The 23795-nt window shown below is 42.1% G+C and overlaps 1 protein-coding gene across 6 annotated transcripts in view; it reads left to right on the forward strand.

Annotated features, from left to right (window-relative positions):
• The window catches only part of LOC122563719 (zinc finger MYM-type protein 4), a 208474-nt gene that overhangs the window by 36203 nt on the left and 148476 nt on the right, over positions 1 to 23795 (forward strand). The window lies entirely within an intron of this gene.

Consider the following 23795-nt stretch of genomic DNA (forward strand, 5'->3'; position numbering starts at 1 on the left):
TGGTCCTATCAAATTGAGAAAAAGTTGATTCAGGTGAACTATTTAGTAAAGATGTCAGATTCAAAAAAAGTTATCTCATATGTCATGTGAATGTGTTGAAACTGTTTTAATCTAGAGAAAACGAACTGGAGAAACAGGTGTGTTACTGCCCTGCAGAGTGAGGAATCAAATCCAGACGATGTGGATTTTGAGGTACCTCAAAATAGATTTTAAAAAATGAAGTCCTTGAGGAGTGGGAAAGGTTTGTAATTATCTGTCTCGGGAGCATATAACGCTGTTGAAAGGTTTGTTATTGCAGTTTTATGGACACGTAAGAATCATATGGAGAATACTAATGCTATTGCACATGAAGTAGACATAGGGAATACTGCTCCGATAAAACAATACCCCTATTGGCTTAATCCTTTCAAAGCCAGACAGATCCAGAAGGAGATGGAGGCCATGCTTGACAAGGATATCATTGAATCAAGCCAGAGTGAGTGGAGTTCGCCAATATTCTTAGTTCCCAAACCGGATGGGACTCAACGATTCTGCGTGTATTATTAGAAGGTCAATGCCATTACAAAATCGGACTCATCCAATTCCGAGATTGGAGGACTGTATCGAGAAAGTTGGGCAAGCCAGTTACGTTACCAAGTTGAACTTAATGCATGGTTACTGGCAGGTGCCTTTATCAAAGACAGTGAAAGAAATTTCAGCGTTTGTAACTCCAAATGGGCTATATCAGTTTGATGTGATGCCCTTTGGAATGAAGAATGCGCCCACCACATTCCAGAGACTCATGAACAGAGTTGTGGCTGGGTTAACAAACTGTGTAGTCTATTTGGACGATGTCGTGATCCTTAGTAAGTCCAGGAAAGATCACTTGGTACAGTTGGCAGAGCTCTTTGAACAGTGATGGAGAAGCAAAACTGGTGATTAAACGGAATTCAAGAAAGCAGAGGTGATGTTCTTGGGACATAACATTGGTCATGGAAGGTTGAGCACCAGAATGCAAAGACGAAGGCCATCGAGGAATTTTCGCGACCAACCTCGAAGAAAGTGGTGCTTCAATCCTTTGGACTCAGCGGATTATATCGGATGTTTATTACAAACTTCAGCAGTGTAGTGGCACCCTTAAATGATTTGCTGAAGAAGAACATAAAGTTTTCATGGACAGAACAATGTCATGAGGCGTTCGACCATTTGAAAGCGATATTAACCACCAAGCCAGTTCTAGCTACACCAAACTTTTCAAAACCTTTTAAAGTCGCCATCGATGCTAGTGACATTGGAGTTGGAGCTGTATTCCTCCAGGAAGATGAGGATGTGATTGAACTGCCTATTGGTTCTTTTCAAAGAAGATCAACATCCACCAGAGGAAATACTCCACAATCAAAAGGAACTATTGAGTTTGGTACTGGCCTTACAACATTTTAATGTGTATGTCATGAACAATTTTTCTGAGACATACACTAACCACAATCCACTTACATTCTTAGAACGTTTTAAAAATAAGAATATGAGACGATTTTGTTGGAGTTTTATGTTACATACTTTTAATTTAAAAATCATACATGTTGCAGGTCGGAAGAATGTCATCACAGATGCGTCATTGCAAATATAACTGATAGAGTTTCGATGAGATTAGTCTTTATATAATGTTGTATACATACAGGTATATGGGAAGAAGTTAAGGTAAACTTTTATTAAAGTTGTCTGTAGGTTCGGATAATGTGTTTTAAAAGTAGAGAAAAAATGAAGCCATCTTTTCATTATGATGGTTTCTTTCTTTCTTAAGCAGAAAAGGTTTATGAAGATGTGGGTGTACTATACCTTCAAGGGAGTTAAAAGCTAGCAGTGACAGCACCAAGTGTTCTCAGTAAGACACAATGTAACATGTGCTCCAGCTATTTGAAATGCTGGTTGTTTGGAAATGACAAAAAACTGATTTAAATTAGGCCAATCAGTTTAAATTATTCCCCAAAAAAGTACCAATTTCCAATCAAGTTTGAATTGAGTATATTGACAATCTTAAAAGCCAATGACATAATCCGATGCTCTGGGGTATAAGATCGGGGGAAAATTGAACAGTTGGGAGGAGAACTGCCAAGCCCCAGCAGGTAAAAGACTGCCTGAAAAATATCTCTCTTAAAAGTACCTTTTTTGATCAGTAACCTATGAAGGAGAATCCCTAAGAAGAAGAAAAGAAGACATAGGAAGATCCAAATAGAAGAACCAAAAGCTGCCTGGTTTTGAGAAAAGAAGTGTTGTTTTGTAAATCTTATTTGGGAGTTTTATCGGATTAGTATTATAGAAGGGAAGGTAAAAGATAGGTTAGAGGAAGGAATAGTACAAAGTTATTAGTTAATTATTCTCTGTTATACTTTAAGAAATAAAGTTGTTAATTTTTCCTTTAAATAGTTCTTGGCCACTCGAACCTTTACAGATTACTACACGGGATAAATGTGTTGCTAGTTTTGAATTAAGCAGGAGGGTTTGCCCCATGTCATAACAGGTACAACAAGGGGGCAAAATAAAGAGGAAACCTTTTTCTATTCATTCGAGCTCAAAGTAAACTAAAAACCAAATCTCCTCAGCTCTTTCCCAGTCGAACAATCCCAGAACAGGGACAACAAGGGTTTAAAATTCTGAGGAAAATTTCTTCTACTCATTGGAACTGAAAATAAATAAAATAAAGCTCCCTTCACACTGACCCCATCAAACACTTTGAGGCAAAGACAACAAGGGGTTAAAATAAAAGCTCTCTTGGTTCTTTCAAGGAGTCCGCACTGTCTCTCGGGTTTCTGCAGAAGAAACAGACACCTGTCCTCCTCTCGCCAGACTTCCCCAGAGTCCTTCTATATCCCAGCATGGGTTTCGCTCACTCTGGCTATGGAATACTGTGGCTGGTCCAGTTTCTGGTTGGCTGCCTGTATCCTCAGTTACTCGCTTGGATTCTGGCTTTCATGTAAGATATTTACTCTCTTAATTATGGCTAAGGCAGAATTTTAAGGGTGCCAGGCTGGTGGCTTCGACTTCCGAGGACCTGACAGTCACTTCTTATCGAAACCCATGCCAAATATAGTCTTGTTCCTCCTTAAAGCAGTGAGACAACTCCAACCAGTGATGAATGAATTTGCTCAGGTGTCCCACAATATTGAAGCAGTTAAATCACTATGAACACAAGTTGGTACCAATGCAAAACAGTTCCAACTTTGTTTGGAAACAAGCTACAATAACCTTTAATACTAAATGTGATACCTTTAATCCTATTTGGCCCCTTAGGGTTACAATAGTTCCTGAGTCTCTGGTAGATTTACAGTCGCTCTCTCTCTATCTATAGCTCTGGCTCTGGGTCTGGGTCTATGAAGCTGCTTCCTCTTTCTCTCTCTCTCTCTCTCTCTCTCTCTGGACAGTCACCTGATTTCTGCTCTCTTGCCATGCTGGTCTCCTAGGAATGCCTCCAGAAAATTCAGGAGAAAGCTTAGTTTGCAAGTGAACCCTTTTGGATGGTTTTCTGGAATTTTCTATCATTCTTGCCATTCAGGAAGACACACTGAATAGTTTGAAACATAGTCAGTCATTTAGGTAACTTGTTACTGTTTGTTTCATTGTGTAGCAGGACCAGGTGCCTTTCTGTCTGAACCCACCTTTGTTTAGAGGATAAATTGTGGAGGATATATCTGTCCAGGATAATTGTTGCCTTTTAAATTAGCACCTGCCTGCTGTGTTCGCACTGTGTCTGGTGTGTGGGTTTTGTGATTTCAGAGTTTTACTTGGTCAATGTATCCAGCATCCCTTGTTTTAGCAGCCAGGAGGCTGCTTCACCCATCACCAAGTCACTGTTTAGTTAAACGTGGAAAGCCCTTGACATTGATCCAGCTATCCTACAGCCAGCTCTCAGAGTGCCAGGATCTCTGACACTCCTCTTTTTATCTGTCAGCCAAGATTCCCTGATTGGACCGATTAACAGTCCCAGTCAGGGAACTTATATTCCATGAGGTCCACGTTGCTGACATCATTATAATTATAAAATACCACAGAGTGATGGGCAGCTCCTGGCTTTCAGAGTCTGAGGTTGTGCTCAGCTGGTCTTTAAATATTGCGCCAGAGGCTTGGAACGCTGAAGATCTCAGTGATAACTTCCATCTCTCTCCCCTTGTGATTCACTTGCATATTTAATGAGCGGACTATTGTGTAATTATGCAAGGTCTGAACCATGATGGATATGAGTTCACGCTATTCACTTGCTGCTATTATTTAACTTCAAATGGTAAAATTGTGGACTGCAGTGACTGGAAATTGTTATTGGCTGGGAAATATTCCCACATGAGTTGCACCTTTTAGAAGAGGGAGAGATAGATAACAGGATTACGTAGGATATGTAACATGGAAATAAATCACACAACTCAACCAGTCCATGCTGACGTTTATGCTGTACTCCATCCTCATACCATTTCTCAACATGGAAATTTATCATGGTGAATCTCAATTATCTCCTCTCTTAAATGTTTGTTTAACTTTCCCCCCCACCACCAAAACTATATTCTACATTCTTTGGGTAAATAAGTTTCTCCTGAATTCTCTATTAAATTTCTTGGTAAATAAGTTGTATTGATGCTCTCTCGATATGCTCTTTCCCAGAGGAAGAAACATTCTCCCTGTATACATTCTGTCAAAACATTTCATAATTTTAAAGACTTTCACGAGATCACCCCTCAGCCTTCCTTTTAAAAGAAAAGAGACACAGTCTGTCAGTCCTTTCTAGTATGCATTTCTGGTATTATCCTTTTCACTTTTATCTTCAACCTTTCCTTTTACCCTTTGGTCAGTGTGAAATGGAATTAATATTGGAGCCTACACCATCACGGTTCATAACTCTGAAGGAGAAATAAGTATTTTTACACCAAAATCTCTTTGCTGCTCTACCCCACCTCGATTTGTATCTTGAAGTAATAAGTGACCTCCCAAAATGTATGACTTCATATTGATCTGAGTTGTACTTCATTTGCCAATTATTTTCCCCTCAAATAAAAGGTTTTCAAGAGTGGTATGACTGCAAGTTACCAAGCTCACTTTCAGCTTCAGGTGATACATTGACCATGTAACATTAATGGTCACGTGATGCTGCTAAACACTATTTACAAAACATTCTGAGGGAAAGACAGCATTAGATTGTTTAGAAAACATGCTACTCTCTCTTTGTCTTACCTCCAGAGAGACAGTAAGATCATGGAGCATTGCATCACTTCTGTGATGCATGTTGTGCCTAATTAGCATATCATTTCTTATATTACTTATCCCACCAAGTCTCTGATTCTGTCCACTGAATTACACCTTGCAAAGCTCTGACTTTGGTTTACATTTTGCAGGGGCAAACACAATGATGGTTTCACTCATCTACTCAACAATGTCCTCAGCTCCTTTGGAGGAGATTGGAAATTCGAGTACTCCATCTAGTGTTTTGAACTCTGCAGGACAGAGGAGAATTGACAGATGACTCTGGTTCAGCAGCTTGACTATCATCTGGATCTATGGTTGAATGTAGCATTTCTGGTCTTTTTGCCTATGTCGATGACTGCCTTCCACTGAGTAGAAGGTTACTTCTGTGCAGAAACTCATGCAAACCTGTACCATTGCATGATATCATTTTCAGTTAAATGAGGTAAATCGATGTGCTATTTGATTTCCTGGAATGAACTTGTCTTAAATCCAAACTGGTTCCCCTTTTGGAGGTGTCGTAAGTTGTGTGCTTTGTGATGATTTTAATAGTTCCACATCTGGTTGAAAAATGTAAAAACCTCTTTCTCCCTCACTTTTCTCAAATCATCATTTTGTATGCACATATGAGTGTACCTGGGAGAGCAGGGAGTTGAGTTTAGTCTTCTTCACATGAAAGGTTTCCAGGAAGTTAAACCATTTTCAAGTGAAGTTGTGCAAAAGTGAAAGTTGAAAAACATCCTCTTTCTTCAACAATACTTTCACACTTGCTTTTTTCACCTTCCCTGTTGGCTTGAGAAAAATGTGGTATGCCTTCAGCATGAATATTGTGACTTTTTATTCAAAGAACTAATTCATAAAATAATAGAATCCCATCAAGCCCACCAAGTCCACACTGACTGTCCAAACAGCACCCCACCCAGACCTTCTCCCCACTTCTCCCTGTAGCCTGCACATCCCTGGACAATATGGCCAATTTAGAATGGCCAGTCCACTGAACCTGCACATTTTTGGACTGTGGTGGAAACCGGAGCACTTAGAGGAAACCCACTCAGACACAGGGAGAATGAGCAAACTGAGGAAGGTTTAGGGGACATGTCAGAGGTAGGTTCTTTACATAGAGACTGGTGGGTGTGTGGACTGCACTGCGAGCAGTGGTGGTGGAGTCAGATACATTAGGGTCATTTCAGTGTCTCTTGGATCGGCACATGGATGATAATAAAATGAAGGGTATGTAGATTAGTTTGATCTTAGAGGAGGATAAAAGGCTAGTAGAATAACGAGGGCTGAAGGGCCTGTACTATGCTGTACTTTTCTGTGTGTTCCACACAGAGAGTTACTCAAGGGTGAAATTGAACCTGGGTCCCTGGCACAATGAGGCAGCAGTGCTAACCACTGAGCATCTGTGCCATCCTTGGCAAACTGTAGTCTATTGTCTGAAATTACAGCATCTGGGACTGTATGTGTTGCAAAGATCTCCTTCAGAAATATAATGACCATTTTAAAAGTGTGAACCTCCAGTAGTTTGATTTCTATCTATGTGGAGCTGTAATCTATCATTATCAAGAACATTGTACTTCTGTATTTGAAGAGGTCCATTGATGGGAAGAAAAGTGACATCAGTGGATTTTATGTGGACCCCATAGTCACCCCCCCCCCATCGCCGCCGATGCCAGGGGTGAGCATCACTTCCATAAATGACGTCACCCTCGGTCCCTCCACCACCACACCCGCTCCAGTTACAGGCTCCGCCGCCACTCCCAGCTCCACACCTACTCCAGGTCCTAGCTCCCAATCCTGCCGAGTTTTCACCATTCCCCCCCCCCCCAGACCTCCCCCTCACTGAGGACGAATGATCAGTCCTCAGCAAAGTCTTTACCTTTATCCCCCTCCGCTCCCGGATCAACAAATTCCACACACGTGGTGATGTTGAACACTTCTTCCGCCGCCTCCACCTCTGGGCTTATTTTTTCGATCATGACTCCCGTCCACCTTCAGAGGACCCCTTCGCCTGCCTCCAACACACCCAATTCACCTGGACACCCCATGCCAGTCTGTTACCCACCATCATTCTCTTTATTTCCAGCTGCTGCTGGGACATTGACCGTCTCAACCTGTCCATCCCTCACCCACTCCAACCTCTCGCCCTCAACATGCAGCCCTTCACTCCCTCTGCTCAAACCCCACCTCACCATCAAACCAGCGGACAAAGGGGGTGGGGGGGGCGCAGTGGTAGTTTGGTGCACTTGGCAACCTCTACACTGCTGAAGTCAGGCGCCAACTTGAAGACACCCTCTCCTACTGCCTCCTCGACCATGACCTCACCTCCCATCATCAAACCATTATCTCCCAGACCGTACCTGACCTCATCACCTCAGGGGATCTCCCACCCACAGCTTTCAACATCATAATTTGGGAACCCTGCACTACCCAGTTTTACCTCCTACCACAAGCCTGACTACCCCGGCCGACCCATCGTCCCGGCCGGCTCCTGCCCCACCGAACTTATCTCCACATACCTCAATACTGTCCTATCCCTCCTGGTTCGGGAGCTCTCCACATATCTTCGGGACACCAGCCACGCCCTTCACCTCCTCCAAGACCTTCGTTTCCCTAGACCCCAATACCTGATCTTCACCATGGACATCCAGTCCCGATACACCTACGTCCGCCATGACTAGGACCTCCAAGCCTTCCGTTTCTTCCTCTCCTGATGTCCCCACCCGTACCCTTACACTGACACTCTAATTCGCTTAGCTGAACTGGTCCTCTCTCTCAACAGTTCCTCCAGACAAAAGGGGCAGCCATGGGCACCAGCTGTGCTTAGTTCTTTGTCAGTTACGTGGAACAGTCTATCTTTTGCAGTTACACTGGCACCACTCCCCACCTTTTCCTCCATTTTATTGATGACTGCATTGGCACCACCTTGTGCTCCCACGAGGAGGTTGAACAGTTCATCAACTTCACCAACACATTCCACCTCGACCTTAAATTCACCTGGACCATCTCAGACACCTCCCTCCCCTTCCTAGAACTTCCCATCTCTATCAATGGTGACCGACTCAACACTGACATTTTCTACAACTCATCGACTCCCACAACTACCCCACCACCAGAGATATATTTCCGGACCCACCCCTATCCACTTTCCTTGAAAACCATTTCCTCCGCAGCTACCTTGGCATCAGGTCCATGCCCCCCAACAACCCACCCTCCCCTCCCGGCACCTTTCCTTACCACCGCAGGAATTGCAAAATCTGCGCCCACACCTCCCCCTCACCTCTGGCCAAGGTCCCAGAAGAGCTTTCCACATCCAAAGCTTCACCTGCGCTTCCACACATGTCATTTTCTGTATCCATTGCTCCCGATGCGGACTCCACTACATTGGGGAGACAGGACGCCTACTCGCAGAGCGCTTCAGAGAACATCTCTGGGACACCCACACCAACCAATTCCACCACCCCTTGGCCAAACACTAACTCCCTCTCCCACTCTGCCAAGGACATGCAGGTCCAGGGCCTCCTCTATAGTCACTCCCTAACCACTCAATGCCTGGAGGAAGAATGCCTCATCTTTATCCGCTCCGCCCTCCCCTCCAACCTATCACCAGTACCCCCATTTCCATCCACCTATTGCACTTTTAGCTACCTTCCCCCCCCCAGTCCCAATCCCCTCCCATTTATCTCTCCACCCCCAATGTTCCAGCCTCTTTCCTGATGAAAGGATTTTGCCTAAAATGTCGATTTTTCTGCTCCTGGGATGCTGACTGACCTGTACTTCTCCAGCACCACACTCTCAACCCTGATATGCAGCATCTGCAATTCTCACTTTCTCTCATCCTCTAACATTGTATAACACAAGTAATACAGCTTGATATCATCACTCCCAATGATTTTCAGATACCTGGCCACTAACTTTCAACATCTTGTGATATTCAAATATGAGGTTGGCAAGAGAAGTGAGTTTGGGATACCACGATGTAAACCACGGAAGTAGGTACAGACAACAGCCTAAGATGTCCTTGGTGCGAGGGAATCTTGAGACTCTTGGAATGTAAAATCTTTCATAAATGAATAAATCATCCACTACTCTATTCTCATACAGAGACCAGGAATGTGTGGCATGTATGCTGGCTGCCCTTTGGCACAGTATTCTCTGATCTGAGCACATTCTTGGTCAGATATCAGTTGGTCTGTGATTTCATTTAGTTGTTGCTGGTAGAGTTTAGATTATTGTTGATACAAATATTTCTAGCTCTCCAAAGAAAACTACATATCTTTGTTCAGGCTTCACCAGAGGATTACAGGATGAATTATCTGCTGTAGTCTGCAGTTTTTCTCACATCTGCAATGTATTCGCAAAAAAACCACATTATCTTCAGTCTGTATTGTTGCACTTGTAGATGCATTCTTGCAAACCCCTCAGAATTTAGGAGTGTAATTCAGGGTCCCTCCACTGTCTCAACTTTGAAGTGAAGAAGAACATAATCTGCCAAGTTTTTTCCAAGCCCAAATCGTAGCTGGAATGCTTTGTTCTTTCTCACTGCATATCCCTGTCAGTGAACAGGATGTGCAGTAATCTGGTCTGCACTTTCTGTTCATCTGTATCCGCAAGAATACACAGTCTTATAGAAGAAACATTAACAGCAATGATAGTGAAAAACTCTGGGTCAAGAAGAGCTAAAGTTTCAAATGATATCAATATTTCTTTGATTTTCTCAAGAAACCTCGATTGTGCATCCTTCTCCCATCATACATTGCCTTGTCATCACTGTTGGTGCAATTGCTGATTGACAACAACTATGTGGGCAAGAACTCCTCCAATAGTGTCCCATCTCTGCTTCTCATTTTCCACATTGGAAATTTCTGGATCTAAAACGGAAAAAAAAATTGCACTATTATTTAATTCCTACATTGGACACGAGAGGTGGAATATTGGAGATAGCTGCAGCTTAATGATTGGTAATTTCATGAGTTACTGCTCTTCCATTCTAATTGGTTGTTCTTGAACGTCATAACTGGATCAATTTTCATTGAAAAATCCAATTAAGTTGTGTAATTGTAATCCCAAAACACCAAACAAGTCTGGAACCCTGAGTGATAAAAAAATACAAATTATTCAGCTATTGTTATGTGCTCTTTCTCAGGCTGTTTAACAGTTCTGTATCACTTTTAAAAGGATCATAAAAAGCTGATACTTTATCTATTCTTTTGATTTTATGGGTTGGTGCATTTGAATGTTAATTTGATTAAGGGTGAAGTCAAGTTGAGGGTGTGTGATTATCTTGTATTTGTTCAAAAATTTCCTTTATCTCCAAAATTCTCCTCACCATTCATATACACAGCATTGGTCAAACTTGTTCTGATCTATCGTGAAGAGTCCTCTGTACATCCTTTATTATTAAAAGTAGTTAATAACCAGTTCTTAGTGATGAGACACTTTCACAACATAACCAATGACCACTTCAAATCCTTTTCGGCTTTGTGACAGGGAAAAGTAAATTTTGATTCAAAGAATGCATTCGAGAACATAAAGCTGTAAGATTTGAATAATAAGTCATATTTAAACATTTTAGTGATTGATGAATGTAACAAGGAGAGAAACTGCTATTACCTACAAAATTTAGAAAACTGGTGACAACATGGGTTAAAGTTTTCTTGACCGTATTTGTGTGAAAACTGTGGGGAAAATTAACACTTGATTTTATATCAATCTTGCAGAAGGCAACGTATGCTGAAATTTGTTGCAAATCTCAAGCACACACAAAACCTAAGCATCTATTTGAGCCTGAAAAAGTATGGAACGTAGGCAGAATTCAGCTTCAGACATGAGAAAAGTTTGAAGCCAATACACCACCTTTTAAGTGTGCTTGGCACAGCATGTTACTGAGAATGCTTTTGTCGACATAACAAAGATACAAAAGTGCAAAGTAGTTCTCTGCGAGGAGAATAAAAAGGAAAAATGCATCAGAGAAAGTGTCGTAATAAAAGGAACAATCTTTGAACTGTGCTGAAGATTTTGGATGCAGATTTAGATCCCATTTGTAACTGGTGTAAATGCAGGAGATTAGCATTCTCCCATCTCAAGCATGTGGTGAAACTAAGTTAATGAGAGCAGCAGTGCTTTTGCTGAATTGAATCAAAACATTAAGGAAGCTCGAGCATGGTATAAAATCTGGTGTAAACCACAGTGCAAATTTATCCAATTAGTACCCTGAAAGAAAATTAGCATTTTCGGCTTGAATTACCCCATTTCTATAGTGAATAATACAGGGAGGTTCAGAGTCAGGTAGAAGTCTGTTTTGTCCCCAGTTTGGGGTGGTATGGTGGCTCAGTGGTAAGCATTGCTGCCTCATAGTACCAGGGTCCCAGGCTCAATTCCAGCCTTGGGTGACTGTGTGGAGTTTACATGTTTTCCCAGTGTCTGAGTGGGTTTCCTCCGGGTGCTTCGGTTTTCTCCCACAGTCCAAAGATGGTGCCAGTTTGGTGATTTGGCCATGTTAAATTGCCCATAGTGTTAGCTGCATTAGTCAGAGGGAAATGGGTCTGGGTGGGTTACTCTTCGGAGGGTCGGTGTGGACTGGTTGGGCCGAAGGGCCTGTTTCCACACTGTAAGGAATCTAATCTACATTTTTCTTTTGCGTTACCTGCACTGACTTAATCTTTGTGAGGTCGACCACATCCTATGAATTCTTTCCACGGGTTGAGATTAAGAATTCCTCAATTATTGATGCGAATCCATCCTTCCATCAGCTTCTCAATCTTGGTTTCTTTTTACTTTGTGCATCGTGCATGCCTAAAATTAAAAGCTAATTTAAAATATCAAACATTCCTGAGCAGTGACAGATTGGTTCATTCTGCTGCCAAAACAAACTATTCCAACAAGTAATGAATTTAAAATGAGCGTTTTACCTTAAAGCAGCTTGAGTTTATTTTAACAGTTTGAAACTTTCCCATTAGCTCAGTGCATAGTCTGGTGTTTTGTCGAATCCCATATCATGGGGTTCTAGAAGTCTTCACTGAAAGAACTCCACAGAGGCTGATATCTCATTACCAAGTCACCCTTTAATGACAGGTGGACAGTCCTTGACACTGATCCAGCTCCCTCAGAGTCAGCTCTGTGTGAACAGAACTGAAGTGCACTCCTACTAAGATCAGATTAACAGCCCCAATCAGGGAACGTGTATTCTATGAGATCCATCTGGCTGACCGTTTTACATTCATCACATCCCTCCCCCACTGAGTCCGAGGACATGGGCCAGTTCTTTGTTGTAGCTCCTCCGGGATGTTTTAGCACTGGGTCAGATTCCTCCAACACTGCCTATGATAAGGGCACCTGGAGCATCTTAGAAGAAATTCATTCTCCTCTTCAGATGGCAAAGGCACTAAGGCATCCACCATGTCCATCTCACATTCTGAGGCATCTTTAACATTCGATGGAAAGTGAGAACCAATGGGTTCCGGAACAGTTGGAAAGTTGGCTGAGGAGCTGGTGCAATTTGCTCCCTCACTGTTTGTGAGTTTGGAGCTTTCATATGGTCCATTCCTGATGTCGTTTTACCCCCTCCCTGCCCCTCCCTCTCTCCTCAGATTTAACCTGGTATGGAGTCTTCTCTCCATTACCAACTCATCTGGAGCTATCCCCATAGTTGCTTAAGGGTGGTCCTATAATCAAACAGAAAGTGGGACAGTTTAGTATCTCATTTGGACAAATACCATTTGACTTTAGGAAATATTTAAATTCCTTGCTGGTATACGATGGCCGGTTACCTGTGACCAACACTTCCAGGACTCCATGTATTGCAAAAGATGCACTCAGTGTTTCTATCATCATCCCCATGTTTGACGAATGAATTCTATGCATGTCCAGCCATTTTGAGTGGCATCCACAATGACTCAGAACATTGAGCCCATGAAAGGACCTGCATAGTTGACATGTAGCTGAGTCCAGGGTTTAACCTATTCCCATGAATGTGGGGGAGCTGCTGGCGGTAATTTTTGTCCTCGTTGCGACTTTGGGCACTGCCCCACCAATGCAGCTGTGTGTGCATCCAGCCCTGGCTACCAGACATAACTCCTTGCCAACGTCTTCATTTTGGAAATTCTTCGATGACCCGAGTAGAGTTCAGCTAGTATCTGGTCGAGACTTTTGCTCAGAACAATTGCTTTTGCTCCCCATAATAATATACCATCCTCTACTGGTCTCTCTGGGTCCAAAGAGGTTTCAGTTCCAGTTGTGACGGCTCTTTGGCTTCCCCTATTACCACCAGCTATTTCAGGTTTGCCAGGACTAGATCTTTCTGCATTCAAAGTCTGATATTGTTAACTGTGACTGGAAATGTGTTGAGAAAATTTGAAACTATTTTGGATTCTTCCAGTGGTGGTACCAGTGGTAGTGCATCTTCATTTGCTACTTGGCCTCCCGGACAGTGTTCCAACTTGTAATTATATCCATTCAGTATAAGAGCCCACCACTGATTTCGGCCTGAAGCCATGTGTGGAATGGCCCTATCCTCTTAAAATATACCCAGTAGGGGTTTGTGGATCGTTATTAAAGGTAACTCTTGGGAAAATGTGCGTTTTGACAGTGCAATTTGGCTATAATGTCGTTGAAGAAATAAGGAACGGTATTTTTAAGAACACTTACCTCTTTCGGCAGTAGTGTGATTCCAGCAGGGATCAGTTTGCGCGCTTCATTCTGCGCATACATCACTGTCCATGCCAAAGTCTCTGTGTCGTTCTGTGCATGCGCTATGTCAGCACTGGTCTTCAAGCCGTTTTGCACATGTGGCAATGTTAGCTGCCGACAGAGCAGCTTTCTGTGAGCGGTACTGTACAGAGAGCAGCTTTCTTACATATTTGTAAATGTACTGTGTTAAATTTACTTTTGTTTCATTAATAAATATAATTTCAACCTTCACTTGGGCTGTGCTGTACTTTGCATTAGACTTTTGGGTGATTCTGCACTCTGCATTTCCCAAAGTCCTAAATGCATACTCTATTGGGTGTTCCTCTCCATTGGGCCACCTAATGCTACCCTGACGCCATACAGGGAAGCATCACATGTCAATACCACATCTTGCTTGAGATCATCGTGCGCCAACGAGGATGAAAGCTGTTTCTCCACTCTCCTGAAGGCTATGGTTTAGATACCTACCCATTTCCAAGGCTGACACTTTTTAAAGAGTTGGTAGGAAGATGCTAGATTGTTATAGTTCACCTGCATAAGGAAAGATCTAAGCCAGGGTGCAGACATGGGAGCTGGGGCATCTTTGATCGCCCTCACTTTATCTTCCAATGGGTTTAACTCAGTCTTGTCGACTCTGTCGGCCAAGTTAGGGGTCATATGGGGTACCAGGAACACACAATTTTCTCTTCTAATTTGTATACCCCCCAACGCCCCCCAGGGTGAAATGTCTAAGGACTATACCCAAGTTCTCTAAGCGCACTTTATTGGTCTTCCCTGTTATTAGCACATACTTTAGATAAATGGTGACCTGGGGTAGACCTTGTAAAACATTTTCCATCATCTGCTGAAAAATTGCACAGGCTGATGATGCCCCAAGTGGCAGTCTCATACATTGGTACAAATCCTTGTGGATATTAATTGCAAGCTGTTCTAGAATCTCCGTGTTTAGGAAACGTCCTGAGTGAGGCAGTAGAATTGCCGACACTCAAGTGGTATTCCCAAAGTTCAGTCAGACTGGCAAGGGTGTCCGTTTACATCAGAATACCCTGCAACTCATTCGCCACTTGCTGTATTTCCCAATGATGAAGCCAGTTGTAGTGCCTGTTTGAAGTTGAGTTGGGCTCCAGCTAGTGGGCACTTTTGCATGGTTGCATCACTCATTCCATACTTCAACGGTCTCTCAGCATTTCATTCAGGATTAAACCAAAGTCACATGCCTCTGCCAATCCTGTTAACCCAGTCAAAAGTCCTGATATGGGGATTCCCCGGTTCTCCAATTGCTGAATAATACTGGTAACATCTTATATTTAGAGGAGGCTTGGGATTGTAATATTCCTTAACTAAATCTGTCTACTCTTAAAAGGTTTAGTATATGGTTCCTCAGGGAAAGTTCGGCTTCTTAACTGAAAAAACTGTAGGTCCACATGCTGTCAGAATTACTTGTTGCTTTTCACCTGCATCAATGTCATTTGCTCGGAAAAAGCAATGCATTTTTTCCACATACTGGGCCTAGTCTTTGAGGGCATGGTCAAATCAGTCAAGCTTCCCAAATAATGGCATGATGCCAGAAAGGCTTACCCAACTCAAAGACAACTGTCGTGAGTGAATTTCCTCAGGAGCATGTTTTTGTCTCATCGCCACTGAAATAACTCCACAGAGCCCGGTACCCCATCACCAAGTCAACATATAGATACATGTGGAGAGTCCTTGACGCTGATCTGGCTCCCTCAGAGCCCACTCTCAGAGTGAATAGAACCTCTGACGCTCCGGATCTGACGTGTCTTCCATGGCTTCCTAATTGGATTGGATTAACAGCCCCAATCAGGGAACTCATAGACTAGGAGATCCACCGAGGTGATGTTGTTACATTCACAATGCAAGCATTGGTATCATGTCATATTTTCAGATATTATTGCTACTAGTATGTGGTATTCTGGTTTAGTTCTCTGCCATGAATCCTCTTTCTCTACGGTGAGTTTAGGGCCCATCTAATTCCCAGTAGTAAAGAATAGACCACTGTGCGTCTAAACAAAAGAGGCACTTGTCTTACGTGACCAGGTTATTTACTGTGATATTGCAATATGTACAGTTTACATTAACTTGCTGGGCATAATTACTAAGGACCCCAAAGAGATTATATCTGCTCCTTTGAGATAGTCATGCAACATGCAACTGTCTCTACCTAATGATTGTGTGACTTTATCAGATTGCATAGAGTTCAGGTAATATGAGCATTAACTCCTTCTGAACAATTACTTTATACAATGCTGGACCTCACAGATAAAGATTCATTGCTGGATAGAAAAGGTCATCCTGGTTGTCTGGTAAAAAGGGAGCCATCACTCTTTCCAGGACCTCTGAGGTGGATAACTATTATGGGTATTAAAAAGTTGTTTAACATTGACTCTATGGTGCTTGTGCAGTCTGGTGTCCAGCACACTGCTAACCCGGTTCAGGCAAAGGTATCTATTGTTTGTAGCACCATGCAGGGCTGCTGGATCATGAAATCAATCAGTATGCAATAAGTATCTGATGGCATCTGGCATATGAAAGTTCTATGCAACATGTGGTGCTCTAACAGTGAAACATGGATTCGAAAACATGGATGAGCTTTTTGTAAAGGAATCATCAACTATTTACAGGCTTGTTAGTGGGTTATTTCTTCTGGCTCTTGCTGCAATGCTATTTTTTTGGGTGCTTTTCGATTCTTAGCTAAAATTTCAGAAGTCTACAGGAGTGCCTGGATGATGTCTAAGTACTTTTGTGGTGATCTGAGACTTGAGACAAACCATTTGCTTTCAGTCAAAGATAGCCTAGGGTGGGCTTCCCCTTGGCATGAGCATGATTGGAAAAATGAGCAGAAGCCAAACAGAACGGTCAAGCTACTGAAGCAGGGAGATGGAGGGTGGCATTTAGCAGGAAGTCCGATCTACAGAGGGTCTTCAGTGAGCAAATACCTTCAGCAACACAACGCAGGATGACTGTGGGCACCCAAGCAATCCCTTTCATGCATTGGTTAACTACGAATCCTGATTAATTATCTTGACAGGTGAGTAATTGAAGTATCATGAATTGAGCAGTGGTTGATTAGTGATAGAGTTGGTAGGATGTAACATTTGAAGGTACATTCATTGATATTTGGCATTATATGTAAAATTGTTAAACTTCTCGTTGTACTGCAGCTCAATCCTTGGCACCACACACCTGATGTTGACTTCCTAGTTATCTGTTGCCACTGCCTTCCCAATGCATGTACAAAGCCTCAATTTCCCCTTGAGTGTAAATAGTCAAGGTCTTTTCCCTGGGGAGGGGGAGTTCAGAACTAGAGGGTATAGGTTTAGGGTGAGGGGAAAAATTTAAAAGGGACCTAAGGGGCAACCTTTTCATGCAGAGGGTGGACGTGTATGGAATGAGTTGCCAGAGGAAGTGGTGGAGGCTGGTACAATTTGCAACATTTAAAAGACATCTGAATGGGTATATGAATAGGAAGGGTTTGGAGGAATCTGGGCCAAGTGCTGGCAAATGGGACTAGGTTAGGTTAGGATATCTGGTCGGCATGGATGAGTTGGACTGAAGGGTCTGTTTCTGTTCTGTACATCTCTATGACTCCATGACACAGAACATCTCTCCTCTTTTCCAACTCCCCCATCAAGAATTGCACTGCATTATATGAAAACCTGTATGCCCAATCCTCTCCCCTGGCTTCCACACTCCCCTACAGTATGGGGATAGGCCATTCGGCCCATCATGTCCACATTAACCCTCCCACCTCCCTACCTTATCCATGTAACCCTGCATTTACCATGTCTAATCCACCTATCCTGCATATCTCTGGGCTCTATGGCCAATCCATCTAACATGCACATCTTTGGACTATGGGAGGAAACCTGTGCAGTCACAGGGAGAATGTGCAAACTCCACACAGACAGTCACCTGAGGGTGGAATTGAACCTGGGTCCCTGGTGCTGTGAGGCAGCAGTGCTAACCACTGACCCACCGTGCTGCTCCCACTTTCTTTTATTCATTCTTGAAATGCCATTCGTCTCCAGTAAGGCAAGTAATCCATCACTCTTTACCCTTGAGAAGTTGCTGACAAGCTGCCTTATGAACTGTTTCAGCTCGTGTGGTTTAGGTATACCCACTGTGCTGTTAGAGAGTTAATTGCAGAATTCTTACTCAGGGATAGTGAATAAGTGGTGACCTGAATCCAGGCCGGGATGGTGTGTGGAAGGTTCTTGCAGCTGTTGGTGATCTGCTGCCCTTGTTCTTCTAGATAGAGATCATAGGTATGAAAAAAGTGATCAAAGAAGTTGTGGTGAGTTGCTGCAGTGCACCTTATACATTCTTTCACCATGTGCCAGTCATGGAGGGATTGAATTATAAAATCATGTAATAGGCTGCTAGTCAAGCTGGCTGCTTTGTCTTGGATGGTGTTGAACTTCTTAAATGTTGCTGAAGTTGCAAGTGGTGACTATTCTATTACACTTCTGACTTGTGTCTTCACTTTTCCCCATGTCAGCTTCACTTTGGAGAATGACTCCCAGCATGGCCTCTGGAGAGGTGCATGTTAGATATAAGCAGCACAAGCTAGCTTTAAGGCGAGCTCAAATAAAAAGGTGTTTGGCCCGTCCTGTTGCAGCCAGAGTATAGATCTGAGAATGCTGACGGCATCAACAATCATTATAATGCACAGCAAGCTGAAGGTCTGCCTCCATTTCAATTAATGAGTAAAAGGTTAATTGCAATCTCTGTGTCCATTTTCATAGACTCAAAACAAATTTAACCTGCAGGATAATGACATGAAACTCACTTGAAGTTCTTAAATATTTCTGATTCTTTCCTTTTTCGGCAGGCATGTTACGCTCCCTAACTTTTCGTTGTTTTTCTTTTGTGTATATTTTTGCACGCTGAACGTCCTGGCTTTGACAGCAATGTGGCTCTTCATGAAGGCTGGTGACTGGATAATCTTTAGGAATAGTCTCCTGGATAAAGTTAAAAATCGCACAACACCAGGTTACAGGTCAACAGGTTTAATTAGAACACTAGGTTTTGGAACGCTGGTCCTTCATCAGTTGGTTGTGACAACCACCTGATGAAGGAGTAGCTCTCCAAAAGCTAGTGCTTTCAATTAAACCTGTTGGACTATTACCTGATGTATGATTTTTAACTTTGTACACCCCAGTCTAACACTGGCATCTCCAAATCATGTCTTCCTGGATAACCTCTCTTGTATGCCATCCACAAGATCTCTGAACCCAATTATTGCACTCCAATTATCTGAGATTGACCATCGAATTGAGAATCAAATGTACAACTATCTTGTTTATTAGATTCCAGTACATGTTTCCTTTTCCTCACTGCCATGAGAGCAAATTATTGCTGTCCAATTTCCCTCCCCCTCCCAACACTTCAAGAGGAAATTACTCATTTTTTCTCTGACTTCATCTTGAACTTACTGTAGAAAACCATTTCACCCTCCGACTATACAATGTACCGGTAATCCCCAGGCATGGAGGATGCCATTGATGAGTTGGTGCAATATAGCATGCAGATGGTAAACATGCTGCCAAAGGATGCCAGTGTGAGGGAATGAGTATTCAAGATGACCAAGCCAGTTGCTTTTTCTTGGATGGCTTCGAGCCTCTTTGGCATGTGGAATTTGGAAACGATATGTTTCCTCATGCATGTTAACATTTGATGAAGTTGCACAAAGTACACTTGTTCGCAAAATTGAAGTCCATGTGATTAAAAGGCAAATCGCGACAGGAATACAAAAGTTACAAGAGGACAGAAAGCAGAGAGTTGTGATAATATTGTTTTCAAAACCATGAGAAAGAGTGCAGTGGTGCCCCCCCCCCCCCGCCAGATTCCACAACTATTTCTTGTCTTTTTACTATTGCCTTGGGCTTGGATATAATGAGCATAATTTCAAAGTTTCTGAAGGGATTGTTTTGAAAAATAACCAGCCTTGAGTCGGTGTGATTCAAGCAAACAGAATTTATTCAAACATACGCAAAGGAGAAGATTGTCTCATTTACCTAAAGAATGTCACAAAATTACACAGTTTTCAGCATATTTATAATTTTCAATCTTATGTTGGTCCATTATCTTAACTTTCAGCCTTGAGTCTGCTAGTTTCCATGGTAACTCAACCACCTTGTCTAGATTTTCTGTTCCACTTCACGCCTTACTCTGTGTACCAATAAATAATAGGCTTACATAGGTTGTATTTGTTACAACATGAAATAATTGAGCATAATGTATTTCAAGACTATCACACACTACTTTTATTCCTATTAATATTAACACTGTCATGACACTTCAGGATGAAACTTGAAATTGTATATCGTAAACAATGAAGACTGATGACGTGGCCATGATGATAGACAGACTGATGAAATTGGCATAACCATAGATAAAGTTTAATGTGCAGAATTCTGAATGATTAACTTTGGTTGAAGAAAGAGGATGACAATAGAAAGTAAGTTGTGCAGTGTTATGGAAGAGAGGGGTGTTGCAGGAACACAGATTTGGAATGTACATACACAAATCTTGGAAGGTGAAAAATGTTAGCAGGTATTGAAACAGCATCTGGAATTTCCTGGTCTTCATAGATCATTGCAGAGAGTGTAAAAATAATGAAATTGTGCTAAACTCTTATCAGTCAAAGGATAGTCCTGAACTTGGGCGGAATTTTCATTTTCAGGATGGATAGGAGAAGTTAGGATAATTCCCAGCTTTGCAGGCTTGCCTTGGGATGGGGGTGTGTGGCGATATTGCTCCTTTAACAAGGTTATGTTGTCTGTTGTTTTTTTTCAGAGAGGTTATATAAGACTCAGACTCTGAAAAGTCTGGGCTTGAAAGGCTTCAGGGCCAATTTGATATAGCTAACAGATACTGCCTCAGGCAAAAGGCTTTTAAGTTAAAAAAACACTTGGACAATGAAAGGGTAGTGGCTGGTTCTCCCAGCTCAGCTTTGCTCTGGTTTGGTTTGGTTTTAGCACAGTAGTGTTTTGAAGCTGCTGTACCCAAAGAAGCAGGTGCATGCTGATCCTCTCTTTCTGACACATTTCCTGTAAGACCCTGTGCTTGATTTTGTGCCAAGGGGTGTTTAAGGGGAGTGTTGCATGTATTTGGACCAGTATCATTAAGTTGGGATGATCTGTTGTGTTTTGGATAGATTCAGTTATTCAGTATTCTGTTCTGTTTTACTTGTGTTTCATTTGGTAATCTTGTAAATAAATTCAGTTTTGTTTAAAACTAAGTGGTTTGACCAACTGCATCATTCCTGAAATATCTGTGTTCCATCTGGTTAAAACAACTCGCAAACTTAGGGTCTGGGCTATTTTCTTGAAATGGTTTGAGGGGGTCTGGCGTGGACCATAACAGTTTGGGGCCTCTTTGTGGGATTTGTTTTATAGTTCTGATTTGGGATTAGGGTTGTTGGATTCGAAGGCAGCGAGTGGTAGGTGTTAGTGTCTTTTGTTCTGGGTGTTGAATTTGGTTGGTTTAAACATTGCTTGGGATAGCAATAGCTCTTTCAGTCATCAAAAGTTTTCTGGGGGTGGAAGAAGTGGCCTTGGGGGTTTAATAAAACTTGATTAAGGCCTAGCTGCTAGAATTAGCAGACAAGCTGGAGTTGGAGCTGCTTCCTTCTGTGAGGAAAGGAGAGATAATTACAGCAATAGCTCAGCATTTAAATTTGCTGGAAACACCATCACAATCTTTTGAGATGGCAAGAATTCAATTGGAAATGAAAGAACTTGATTAAGAGGCAAAAGACAAGGAAAGGGCAACAGAAATCAAACAGTTTGAATTGCGATTAAAAGCAGAGAAAAGTGAAAAAAACGCAAATTGCTTTAGCAGAACAAAATGAAAGAGAGAGAAAATGACAGAGAGGAAAGGAAGAAAGAGAGGGAGTTTAAACTTCAGAAATTGGCACTTAGACAGCTGCTCAAAATTCACTTTCTGAAGCAGTGAGAACTCACATGGAAGACCAGAAAGTTAAAATGGCAAGTTTGGAGCTGAAATGGATGATAATAAGAGTTGGTCCATAAATCAAAGTTTGGCTTCGAAAATTGATTTCAATCCGTGAGAGATAGAAATTGGGGGAAAGAGAAATCCTTGCTTGGAAAGGGAAAAGTAGATCTCGGTGAAGATCATAAGGATAAAAAGGGTAAAAAGGAAACCGTTGAAGGGAAAATAGAAGTTTAAAAAGCTCCGACGTTTTCACTGCAATAAAGTAGGCCACATGAAGTCACAGTGTTGGTGGGTTAGAAAAAGCACTGGGAAGTCAGATGTAGGAAAATAGGATAACCCAGTGAATTTTGTTGGAGTGGTAACGGAATGCACACTGGAGACTAGAAAGCTGCATTAGAATGTATAAGCTGGTAAGAGTTGGGTTAAGGAGAAAGTGCCAGATCTTCTTAAACCATATATCTGTGAAGATAAAGTTTACTCACATAGACCTGGAACAGCAGGTAAAGAGGTTACATTATTAAGGGATACAGGATCCTCTTCATCTTTGATGTTGAAAGATAAGGAGATATGTACTTCTGAAGGAGTATTGCCAGAAAAGGTGCGAGGAACGGAAATTCACAATGAGACAAGAAGCACTTAATTATGTTTAGTGAGGTTAGAGTGTCCAGTGAAGAGTGGATGAGTAATGATTGGAGTACTGGACAAATTCTCAGCTCCAGGAATACAATTTGTCCTTGCTAATGGTATAGTTGGTTCACAGGTAGGAGAGCTGCCTTCTGTGGTTGAAAAGCCAGCAGAATTTCAGACAACTGAACTATTGTAGGACGCATATCCTGGGATATTTCCTGACTGTGTGGTAATAGAGTCACAAATTGAAACAGGAGAGATCAAAGAGTACAGATTAGGAAGTTGAAGTGGAATTAACAGAAATCCTATTTGATCAGTTGGTTGACACAAACCAGGAGCAGATAGGTGACAAAGCAGACATCTTTAGCTCACATAAATTAACTGAGTGACAGCAAAAAGATGAAAATTTAAAGTAATTGTCTCAAAAGGCATATACAGAAAAAGAATCTGAATGTATCTCTGAATATTATTATCTTAAAAATGATATCTTAATGAGGAAAAAGAGACCATTACATATTCAGGCAGATGAGAAATGGGCAGAAGTTCATCAAGTCGTATTTCCAGTGGGTTACAGAAAGAAGGTGTTATGAGTGGTGCACGAGCTACTAATGGGAAAATTTCAAGCTAAAATACAAAAGCATTTTTACTGGCCTGGACTACACAACGATGCAGTTGAATTATGCCAGACATTCATACAGGTAATTGGAAAACCACAGGCAGTAATAAAACCTGCATCTTTAATACCTATTCCTGCATTTGAAGAACCTTTTTATAAAAGTCTTAATTGATTGCGTTGGACCCCTGCCTAAAACAAAAAGTGGGAATCAGTATTTGTTAACCATAATGGATGTGCCCACTAGATTTCCAGAGGCTCTCCCATAATGCAGTATCACAGCTAAAAGAATTGTAGAGGAGTTACTCAAATTTTTCACTAGATACGGACTACCCACAGAGATACAATCAGGTCAAGCGTCAAACTTTACTTCAAAATTATTCAAGGGAGTTACGGACAGCTTAAAAATAAAACAATTTGTATCCAAGATGGTGGCGATCTAGGAAGATCGCGTTGCAGAGCTCTGCACCGCAAGCAGGACTCAGTCCTAGCCTTCCCTACCCGGACCACCGCGATATCCTGGGACTCTGAGAAGGTCGTGGAGTCCCAGGAAATGGTCAGAGAGCAACTTACCTCGATTTTCACCGTCCAGGATGCCGAAGAAGGGAGGAAGTACATCTGAGGCCAGGCCCACGCCCCAGGCTACAGGATCCTTGGACTCGATTTCTTACCAGGTCTTGATGAA

This window comes from Chiloscyllium plagiosum, unplaced genomic scaffold, assembly GCF_037043375.1.
Source record: "Chiloscyllium plagiosum isolate Xiang-an unplaced genomic scaffold, Cpla_swu_hap1 HiC_scaffold_30, whole genome shotgun sequence".
NCBI classification, from domain to species: domain Eukaryota; kingdom Metazoa; phylum Chordata; class Chondrichthyes; order Orectolobiformes; family Hemiscylliidae; genus Chiloscyllium; species Chiloscyllium plagiosum.